Source organism: Vombatus ursinus, unplaced genomic scaffold, assembly GCF_900497805.2.
Source record: "Vombatus ursinus unplaced genomic scaffold, bare-nosed wombat genome assembly UNPS02015411.1, whole genome shotgun sequence".
Lineage (NCBI taxonomy): Eukaryota > Metazoa > Chordata > Mammalia > Diprotodontia > Vombatidae > Vombatus > Vombatus ursinus.
In genome coordinates, this window is record NW_020955189.1 from 154,597 (window position 1) to 165,802 (window position 11,206).

The window sequence follows — 11,206 nt, forward strand, 5'->3', positions numbered from 1 at the left end:
TAAATTACATTGCTTTCCTGTTCTGATGTCCTGTTCAGTGCTTTCTTCCCTACTGTCTTCACACGTGGCCAGACCTCCCCCATCCTTTCTGGTCTCCTATATTCTCCTCCCGTTATCCCCCTTTATCTCTCCTCCCTTGCTCAGCCAAACCCTGAGGGAAAAGCTACTTTCCTTCCTCCAGCTTCTTCTCCTGCTTCTACTTTCCCAACTTTCTCCCCCGACCTTTGCAGGCTGCCTCTGCCCTCGTCATTCAGCCGAGACCAAAGGTTCCAGAGATCCCTCGTTGCCAAGCCCGGTGCCCTTTTCTCAGTCCTCATCCTTCTCAGCGTCTCTGCCATCTTTGATGCTGTCGGTCGCCCTCTCCTCCTGCACTCTCTCTTCCTCTGGGTTTTCATGGCACTGCCCTCTCCTGGGTTTCCTCCTGCCCCTAACGGTGTCTCCATTGAGATCGTGGTAACTTTGGAGAGACGTTGGAAGTCAGACTGGAGAAGAGACAGGAGAGGAGGTGCAGGCACCAGTGAGAGATGTTTTTCCCAGGGAATTTAGCCAGAAAAGGGAGGTGAGATAGAGGATGGACAGAATGAGTGGAAGGTTTTTAAGATGAGGGAGACATGGTCTCGTTTGTAGGCAGTAGGGAATCAGCCAGCCGATAAAGAGAGATCGATCCTAAGTGTGATTGCAAGACGTTATAAAAGTGAGTGAGAGAGCTGTGTGACCATGGGCAAGTCACTTAACCTCAATTGCCTCACAACAAAGAAAAGGGAGTGAGAGGAAGGGAAGGAAGGGAGGAAGGGAAGGAGAAAGGGAGGAGGGAGGGGAGAAACAAACATAATGTGCCCTGGGCCACAATATCATCTCACAAGATCTTCACAATAACCCTGGCAGGGAGGTGCCATTATGGTCTCCATTCTGCAGTTGAGGATAGTGAAGCGGGCAGAAGTTAAGTGACCTGCCCAGGGTCACACAGCCAGTAAGCCAGTTCACATCAGAGCTCAGATCTGTCTGATTCCTGCCTCAGCACTTTACCTTCTGTGCTAGCAAGCTGCCTAAGAGAGGAGAGGAAATGGAAGTGGGTCACAGATAGTTTTTTTCAAGGAGTTTGGCTGTGTAAAAGGTACATTTCCATGAGGGAATGGTAAAATAAGGGAGGATTTTTTAAGCATGGGGGAGACCTGGGTGTATTTGTAGGCTACAAGGAATGAGCCTGTGGATAGGAAATGATTAAAGTTTAGAGAGAGAGTGGGCTAATTGTGGGAGGAATCTGCCCCAGGAGATGGTAGGGGATGAGATTAAGGGTCCACATAGAAAGAGATGGCCTTGATGAAGAGAAGGGCCACGTCCTCATAGAGGAGACAAAGGGCTGAGATGCTTAGGGGGAATGGCCTTGCTTTTCTCAGTCTGAGGTGTGAGGTTTACAGTGGGGGAGGCTTGAGAAGAAGAGAAGGTTTGGGCCAACAGCCATAGGCAGAGAAGACCGAGGTTTGATCCGCTCCAGCAGCCATGGCCGGGGTTGGAGGTGGGCCTGAGGAGCAGCCCCTTGGCTTCCTCCAGCCCCCGTGAAGGCTGGAGGGGGCAGGTGGTGGGAATCCAGCAGGGCTGGGGTCTCACAGGACCAGGTGAAGGAAGGCAGGAAGGCCTTCGAGGCCGCAGATATAGGGAGAAGAGGGAGAGGGTCTCTGCCCTCAGGGAGCTCGTGTTCCCATTGGGAGAGACAACCCTTGAGGAGGTGGCCCACTGGGCAGGGGGTGATCCAGCCTGTTCAGGCCCATGTCCAGGCCAGTCCTGGTTATCCCTACTCCACTTTCTGTTATGTGGTCTGGGTGGGTGGTCTTTTCTTCCTGGATTCTTTCACTTTGCCTTCTTCCGCGAGGAGAGAAGGCAGATTTCTCTGTATTCTCTTAACGTACCGTCTACAACATGCCACCGTGTCCCAGGCCATGACAGAGCCACAGTTTCTTTAATGTACGTTTAGGTTACTTCTGGTTTTTCTCAGTTACAGATAGCACTACTGTGGAATTCTTTGTATAGATGGCTCTTTTTTTGTTGATTTGTCTTTGACACACACTCACATTCCCAGCTGTGCAATCATTGGGTCAGAAGGTCGGGTCAGTTTGGTCATTTTCACTGGGCGCCACCAGATTGCTCTCCAGAAAGAGGCTGAAGTGAGCATTCTACCCACAGGAAATGAGTGGGCTGGGCTCCTCAAGGCCCTCACAGTTTGATTGCTTTGAATCCTTTTTGTCCGTTTAAAGGGAGCGGGCAGGCCCCTCAGAGGTGTTTTAATTGATGATGGCTGAGGCTGAGCCGTTTGTCAAGTGATTGTTAACAATCCGTGTTTCCTAAAATCTTTGTTACAAAGGAAGCATCCTTAGGGAGGGAGCTGAAGACAGATAGATTCAGAAATGAATTGGCCCCTCAGTAAAACTTTTAAAAGAAAGAAAATTACGTCTCTTCCTGTTTATTGTGAACTTGGGACATGTAACAATTTCCCCCAAATACTTAACCACTCCATATACATCCCGCTTTTCAGGATTGCTGGCCGTGTGACAGAGGGCAAGACATTCCCCCACTCTAAGCCAAAGACTAGAAGGTAGAGGGCCCAGATTGGGCCCTTCACTTAGGGAGGGACTCCCCACCAGTGAAATTTCGGGTCCTGGACGTATTAATGTGATGTATTGACAGGTCAGGATACCATCCGCATCTTCTTCCAATCTGTCGTTTTTCTTTTTCTTTCAATGATGCATTTGTGTGTGCATGTCCATGTGAATATGTGTTTGTGGCATATACCTTGTTTTACATAATTTACTGTAATGAAATCAAGGCTTCTTTGTCCCCAGTACTTCCCATTGTTTTAAATAGAGAAAAGTCATCTCCCTTCCGCTGTTGCAATCTCTGTAGCAAATTTAACAAATTGACCTAACCCAAATGACCCGTTGGCCCCTCGCTCTCGGCTGACCCTTTTCTGTAGTGTATTTTTTAGCACATGTGACTCGTGGAATCGGGTTCATTTCATAGCTGTAGTCCGTAGTGTGTCTCCTACTTCTGATTCCTTCACTCTGTATCACTTCACACGATCTGTCCTCGTTTCTTTTTGTTCTTGAACGACAACCGGAAAGGCCCAGTAAACTGAATATATATCAGAACCTGTACAGCCACAAGGCGGGCGCTGGACATGGGCTTTATTCTGCCTTTTTGTTGCTAGAAATAAAAGTATGACCAGCGTGGTTGGCGTGCATGCCTGCAGTGTCTGAGCGGTAGGGTTAAGTGTCTGCTTTAAGTCAGGTGCCAGCATGGTGAGACCCGGGTGTCATCAGGCTGCCTCAGAGGGACGGATGGACCCGGGTCCGAGGTCATGCGAGGAAGTCATCAGGGCAAAGCGTCCAGAGCATTATTACTCTTGTTCTCCCTATATAAGGCCTTCATATTTGCCAAAAAGATGGTGTCCACTCCCAGCTCCACCAGCTGTGTTTCTGCCAAGTTATCCCAGCATTAAATTTTATCTGTTCTTTAAAAAAAAAAAAAAACCAGAAAATTATCTTTGCTAATATAAAGAATGGCAAGTGGTATCAGTTGTTTCCATCCCCATTTCTCTGATTATTGGGAAGTTTGAATAGTTTTTAGGGTAGTTTTTCTACAGTTTGTGTTTCTTTTTCTGAGAAGTGGTTGTTTACATTCTTGGACCATTTATCATTTATCTTTTGGGCAGATATAAATCTCAAAGTTATGCCAGTTTCTTTTAGATGTTTAATTTCAGATTTTTAGTAAGAAACATTTACCAGAAAGATTTCGTTTCCTGAATCTATTCCTTTCCTTTTTATCTGGGATGCATCACTTTTTTCCATTTTATTTTATTATTATTATTTAAAAATTTTTTATTTTCAGTTCCAAATTCTCTCCCTCCCCACCCCCACGCCCTCCTCCACCCACTGAGAAGGCAACCTGACACCCATTATGCATGCAAAGTCATGCAAAACATATTAGCTATATCACAAGGAAAAGCAAGAAAATAAAGTGGAAAAAAAAAATCTGCTTCAATCTGCACTCAGAATTCATCAATTTGGGGCAGCTAGTTAGCACAGTGGACAGAGCTCTGGTCCTGGAGTCAGGAGGACCTGAGTTCAAATGTGCCCTCAGACACATAACACTTACTAGCTGTGTGACCCTGGGCAAGTCACTTAACCCTGATTGCCACAACAAAACACACACACACACACACACACACACAGAGTTCATCAATTCTATCACTGAAGGTGGATAGCATTTTTCATCATGAGTCCTTTGGAATTGTCTTGGATCACTGCATTGAGCAGTTACTCATCATTACATTATTGCCGTTACTGTGTACAATGTTCTTCTGGTTCTGCTCACTTCACTCTGCATCAGTTCATGTAAGTCATTCCAGGTTTTTCTGAAACCATCCTGCTTATCATTTCTTATGGCACAATAGTATTCCATCACAATCATAGACCATAACTGGTTGAGCCATTTCCCAATCTATGGGCATGGGCTCGGTAGGATTTGTTTCTTTGATTAAGATTGTTTGTGACGCCCTCTGTTTTTACATCACAGTCATCTCCACAACTTCTCCTTCCCCACCCCACTGAACACTTCCTTTGACAAAAACAAAAATAGTGAAGCAAAATCTCTAAAACGGTGAATCACATACGACAATGTATACAAATCCTGTCTGTCCTAGGCGCCCCAGTCCCTTGGCTGTGGAAGAGCAGACATGTTTCCCCATTTGTTTTCTGGGACCCTCACTGTTTATCTTCAGATTAGCTCTCTACGCCATTGTCGTCAGTGGACATAACATTCTCACATTCCTCTCAGTATTTGTTCAAATGGATCTTCCCAGGTTTTCCTGAATTCTTCATATTTTTGCTCCCTTGCAATATTCCGTTATATTCTGTTGTGTCACCAGAAAGAAAAACTCCCAAGATACAGTCACTAGTCACAGATTTTTTTTACTTGCAGTGCAAGGGAGCTGCTAGAAAGAGAGATCTCCACGTACAAACGCAACTTGGTTTTTCTTATAGGGTTTCTTTTATACAGAAAAGCAACCAAATCAAAAGGAGTATTTACTTTATTCTAGTTGCCTGTGCTAATGAGGCACAGGAATGAGTGGGTGTGCAAAAAACCCCACAATTAAGAAATATCTACTTTAATAGTATATAAAGTGATCTATGGTATGGACAATTAAAGCCTAATTTATCAATTAGGTATAAATAGTGCAGACAGTTAAAACAGGATATGGGTGATGTATGATACAGGCAATTAGAACAGGATATCAAAGATATGTAGGACAGGCAATTAACTATAGACAGAAACATCTGTCCAAACAGGATACAGGATATAGGGAGTTTTTCACAAGTAAGCATTGTTACGGTTTTTGCTTTCCTAGAAATGACAGTAGTTCTATTCAAAACAAAATGCAGTTACTTAGGTTTGAAGCTAGTTAAACTCTGTTCCAATTCATATACCAGTTTTTCTTCCATTCATCAATGAATGCATCCTTTTTTCTGTTGTGCACCAACTCTTTACTGTTACATAATCAAATACATCTGTTGTCTTTTACAATTTCTTCTATTTGTTGTTCTCCACAATTGCAACATACATGCCCATTTTGTTTTATTCTATTTTTTTTAGTGTGCTTAGAACTTGTTTTTTTAAATTTTGATCATTGATTCTTCAGGAACTTACTTTAATGCGTGAAATTTGAATCTAATGCCATTAATCCTAACATTTCAATGTAGTTTCCCTCAAAATTTTATTGAATAATGATTTCCTTGGTCTGAGATATATGAAATAATACTTGTCAAAGGATAATGTATTTTATACATTTCATTTTCTATCTGGATTATATATTCTATTCCATTGATATATATGTATTTTTCATCCAATACCCATTTTTTTTTATAAATACTGTTTTGTAGCATAAGTAAGATCTGATAAGTGCAAGTCTTTTTTTCCTTTTTTCTCTGTGGTTCCACTTGATACTTTTGTCTCCTTTTTCATCCACATAAATTTTGTTATATCAGAAACAGATAAAATAATTATTTTTTCCTTTGTTTTTTTTTTTAATCCAGGAAGAAGCCAATCACAATTTTGATTGTATATTAAACCTAAAAAAATTAATTTGGGTAATTTTGCCATCTTTACCAAAACAAAGGTAAACTATATGTGTAGTATTTTCCTGTTCTCTAATTCTACCAGTCTTGTGTAAAGGGAAATGAGTTTAGTCTGGAATGACCTATCTTTATTTATTTATTTATTAATTTTTGGTGAGGCAATTGGGGTTAAGTGACTTGCCCAGGGTCACACAGCTAGTGAGGATCATGTGTCTGAGGCGGGATTTGAACTCAGGTCCTCCTGACTCTAGGGCTGGTGCTCTATCCACTGAACCACCTTGTTGCCCCAAATGACCCAGTCTTGGTGGAGCCATATATTCTCTGTGTCTTTTCCTAAATGGACACCAAGCATCACTTTAAAGATAGTTTCCAGAACACGTATTAACTGATTTGCTTACCAAATAAGATTGCTTTACCAGTGTGAAATTCTTGAATAATCTACAAATGAATCCATAAACACAAGGTGGTCTTGTTATTTATCCTATATTTTAAAGTTTGACAATCATTTTTTTTGGAAGGGGAGACAGAAAATAGAGTTAATGTACAATGCAAGGAAACAGGAGATATTTACATTTTTTAAAAATTTATTTTAGATTGGGAGGCTATGCTTCGTACCAAGCAATCATGTCCCAGACTGAGCTTTCCTGTGGAAGAATCAACCCAAAAAAGATTTACAAGTGGTGCTCCCTGTGTCTTGAAAATGGGGGAAGCCTGAAATGTGATACCAAGCCAAAGAGGAAACACAGAATGAAGAAAAACCATAAGAATGTAATGAATTTGGGAAGGCCTTTTGTTGGCAGACAGGACTCATTCCGTGTCAGACAATTCATTATAGAGAAAAGCCTGTTGAATGTAACTGATGAGGTATAGACCCTGGAAGCCCTCCCCCCTTCCCCTGAGCTCTTCCACAAGGCCCTGGTGTTGGCCTGAGGCTCATTTCAGTATAGTCCTGGCATAGTGGCTTTGACCCTGCCTCAGTCTCCAATTCTGTTACCTCTAACCTAGCCCAGCCCTTCATTGTCAGTTACCTCAGGACCACCACCACTCCTTAATTCCATCTAGACCCCTTCTGTTACCTCTCAGTCACCCCCAAGCTATTGGCCACAGATTCTTAAAATCTAGTGTGGATTGTTAAAATCTTGCCCACCCTACCTGGTGTTTTAATAAACCTTGTCTCTGACTGAAAGAAGTTGAATTCTTTTGAGGCAAGACCTATGTCTTCTGCCCTTGAATTTCGGGGTTCCCAGCACCCCTAGACCTCAACAGTCTCAGGGTGAAAAGAGTCACAGGACTTGATAGCAGAATCTTTTTGCTTTGCCATTGCAGTCACAGGGGGCTGGGTTTTATCCTCATCTTCAAACTTCAGCCTTGGATCACTCCCATTTTCCTTTTCTTCTGTTCCTACTTATGTGCTGCTGAATGGAAAAAGAAGTCACAGCTATGCTGCGAACATTGTCAATTCATGTTATCCAACCTCAACCAGCCCTCACTGAAGCAAGGGACCCCTTTATATCTTCCTCCCCAGGAGCTATTCCAAGCTTCGTTTTCTCTCAAGCCTTCCACACATCTCAGCCTTGACTCTCAGCTGAGAATCTCACTTCTTACTTTGCTGAGAAAGTTGAAGCAACTCAATGCATTCTCTTCTCTTTATCCAAAAAATCTTACCAGTCCCTCCCTCCTTTTCCTCAGTCTCTTCTCCTTGCAGTGGCTAGAACGCCTTGATATGTGCACTTGGTTCAATCTCCTCTTGCCTTGTTCAGCAGACTGAAACCTCAAGCATTCCCCCACCCCATCTTGAGTCTCTTTATCTACAGATTCTCTCCTTATTGTCTTCAAAGATGCCTAAGTCTTTAAAAACCTTCCTCATCCAAACTCTAAAAAAACCTATCTACACTTACTCCTTTCCCCTCATTCACTCCTGAGCCCTTTGCAGTATGACTTCTGACCACCTCACTCAACGAAACTACCGTCTTCATGGTTACTAGTGACATCTTAATTGCCACTCATGGTCCTGTCTCAGATTTCATACTTCTCAGCTTGTCTGCTAAATTGGGCTCTGTCAACCACCCCGTTCTCCTGTATAGACTCTCCTCTCTGGGTTTCATAACATGACCCTGTTAGCTGTCCTGTCGGACTACCTTTCAGTATCCTTTGCTGGTTCATCATCCCCAATACACCCTCTAACAGTGTTCACTCCACCTCTCTCTTACATCTTACATCTTCTCTCTCTACATTCTCTTGGTGATATGATTGGCACCCATGAATGTAATTCTCATCTCCATGCAGATAACTCCCAGACCTATATACCCTGCCCCAGAACTCTAGGTCTGAATCACCAAATGGACATTTCAAGAGACATCACAAACTCAACCTGTCTAAAAGAGAACTTAAATCATTTGTCCTCAGACTCAGCCCTCTTCAGGCCTCTTTCCTATTTCTGTCAAAGGCACCACTCTTCCAGTCACCCATCATTCTTTGTCAGAAGCAAGACTCGAACCTAGCTTTTCCTGACTGCAAGCCCAATAAGCTAGCCAATAAGCCATGCTGCTTCTCATTAATATAGGTCTTATAAAGGATACTGAATTTGGAGAACCTGAGTTCAAATTCTAGTTCTACTCCTTATAACCTAGGATCCAGATTTAAAACCAGAAAGGACCCTGGCCAACCCACAACCTCTCTGACCTTCAATTTCCTCATCTCTAGAATGAGGGGATTGGACTAGATGATCTCAAAGCTTCCAAGTTCCAAATCTTTTGAACAAGTTCAGAATTCTGTCTTTGTTAATTGGGTCTTTCTTGTGTTCCACCATTCTTCCAGATTTCCCGCTTTCAGCTCTTCACTTTCTTTCATCCAGTTGGCTGCCCAATCTTGCCATTTCTGCTCTGCAGTAAGTCGCACACGCCACCTTTTCTTTCTCCTCAGACATGTATGACCTCAGTTCTGATCCCCACTACTTCTCCTTTTAGTGTAGTGGTCTCTTCGTTGTTTTCTCACTCCAGTGTCCACACCACATTGTTATCAAAATGATTTCCCTAATACAGGAAATGGAGTATAGAAATCTATCTTGTCCTACAGGAAAATAGAAGGGGAAGGGGATAAGAGAAGGGGGGGGAGAAATAGAAGGGAGGGCACATTGGGGGAAGGGGTATTCAGAATGCGTGCCATCTTGGATTGGGGGGAGGGATGAGATGGGGAGAAAATTTGGAACTCGAAATCTTGCAGAAGTGAATGTTGAAAACTAAAAATAAATAAATTTGAACTATGAAAAAAATTTAAAAAATGATTTCCCTTAAGTACAGATCTGACCATAGAACTCCCAGGACTCCTTTTGGCTGTCTGTTGCCTCTAGGATAAAATAGAAAATCCTCCGTTTGGCTTTTGAAGCCTTCACACTCAGGCCCCAAACTACCTTTCTAGACTCAGCAGGTACTACTCTGCTTCCCATACTCTGCCATCCAGCCAAACTGCTCCTCACACGTAATACTCCATCTTTCATCTCTGTGCCTTTGCACTGGGCATCCCCCAGGCCTGGAATGTACCCCCTCCTCACCTCTGCCTTAGAGAATCCCTCCAGATGCAGCTCATGCTCCACTTCCATGAAACCTTTCCTGATTCCCCTAACTGCCAGTGCCCTCCTACCCCAACCTACCTTGTCTAACTACTTTGGATTTATTTTACATGTATTTTTATTTCTTTTTAGTTTTCATAGAATCATATGTACTTATTGTCTCACCCAGAATCACGTGAGCTCTGTAAGAGCAGGAATGGTCTCATCTTTGTGTTCCTAGTGTCTAGAACAGTGCCTGACACATACTAGATACTTATCTGTCGTTTGTCCGTTGTTTTTGAAGACCAATGACATGACAGAGTGATGTCTTGACTTGCAACGTGAATTGGATTTAAGTGAGGCAGAACTGCCCAGAGTCGTCAGCCTCACTCCCCCAGAATCATCGAAGGCCAATGGCAAGACAAAAGTCAAGATGACTGGAACGCAGTAGATGACCTTGGTGTCTTCAATGTCTGACCAAGCTCTAAGCACTCCACGGTGCCTGCTTCAGCCCTTTTGTGGCCATTGGAACAAATTGTTCTCATCTGCCTGTTCTGCCAGGGGAGCCCGCATGCTTGGAGCAGACTTCCCCTAACTCATTGATGGGGTTGAGGCTTGTTGATTAGCTTCAATCTGGTTCAGCCCATCTGCCAAGATAGTTGTACCAGGGTATGGCCGCTGTGCGTGCTACAGCTTCTTGGAGCCACAGGTGAGAGATGGGTGACAGGTGGACACCAGAAGTGGATGAGCAGCCCTGGAAAGTCCTCAGGAGGCCCGCGCACCAGAGGTGCTGGTCCTCCTTCAACGTCCCATTCGTCTCTTCTTAGCCTTTTGGCTAAGATCAAGTGTAGTGTCTCTTCTTATCAGTGTAATAGCTGATGCATCCTCTATCTAAGGACAATAGAAGATACTTAATAAAAGCTTGTTGATAGACGCATTCATATCAGAAGACTCTGCCTTTTGGTAGAGCTGTGTGTCAGGGTATTACCTGGGTCATCCTCAACCTCCCCCCGATTCCTTCCTAAGGTGAAGTTCTTTTCCTGTGCCCTTGATCCCATTTCCTCCAGGACTGATCCCTCTCTTTTCATGCATCTTCCCTCTCTCCATTGGCTCTTTGTCAGCTTCCTACAAGCATACTGTTTTCCTGTTATAGGATATCCCTAGTTCCGCTTTCTTTGGTTATATTGTAATGCACATGGAATGCATAGAAGCTGTTTGAATGAAGACAGCTGCTCCCATAGCCCACCACTCTTGCATCTGGCTTATGCACGTACAGGAATGTTCCACAACAAGCCTTGGTATTGAAGGCTTGGTTTTCTATTGTTGAATGGAGTAGGAACTTCTACATTTATGGGTGTCCCCAAGGAGCCATATGGCCTGGACCGAGTGAGATGGGGGTCTACTTTCATTCCATCCTGATTCTTAGTGGCAGGTTTTCCAGGAGGAGGCTGTGTCATTGTTGTGTCAGAAACGCACAGAAAAAAAGCCAGGATGGTTTTCCTTAGCCTGCATTTATGAATGGAACTGGGGA

General features: G+C 43.5%; 1 pseudogene; it reads left to right on the plus strand.

The window, feature by feature from the left end:
* The first annotated feature begins 10,490 nt into the window (after window positions 1–10,490).
* LOC114032284 lies at window positions 10,491–10,700 on the plus strand (annotated as a pseudogene).
* The last annotated feature ends 506 nt before the right edge of the window (window positions 10,701–11,206 follow it).